Source organism: Gekko japonicus, unplaced genomic scaffold (assembly GCF_001447785.1).
Source record: "Gekko japonicus isolate JY-2015 unplaced genomic scaffold, Gekko_japonicus_V1.1 scaffold358, whole genome shotgun sequence".
Classification (NCBI taxonomy): Eukaryota; Metazoa; Chordata; class Lepidosauria; order Squamata; family Gekkonidae; genus Gekko; species Gekko japonicus.
Genome location: NW_015161962.1, coordinates 758,014 through 758,291, shown reverse-complemented (window position 1 = coordinate 758,291; position 278 = coordinate 758,014). Strand labels below are relative to the sequence as shown.

At 62.2% G+C, this 278-nt stretch overlaps 1 protein-coding gene across 1 annotated transcript in view; it reads right to left on the bottom strand.

Annotated features, from left to right (window-relative positions):
- IGSF8 (immunoglobulin superfamily member 8) overlaps window positions 1-278 on the bottom strand; it is a 70,884-nt gene that overhangs the window by 2,850 nt on the left and 67,756 nt on the right. The window lies entirely within an intron of this gene.

Below are 278 nucleotides of genomic sequence, written 5' to 3'. Positions count from 1 at the left end.
AGCCCCCCCCCCCAGCTGCCAACCGTGCCAATCCCTTGTCCTCCCAGCCCTTCTGGAAGGGCACGTGACCTGGGCGTCACCCAACTCCTGTTGTCCCATGCACTGCGGGATGTTACACGGTCCCTTCCCCAGGGCACAGACTGCACCCTTCTGGTTAATGCCACCCAAAACCCTGACCTGTACATGGCATGCTGTGCAAGTGTTTTTGGAGGGAGGGAGGGAGGGAAGGAAGGGGGGAGGGGGAAGTGGGGAAGGGAGGGGAGGGAGGAACGGAGGAA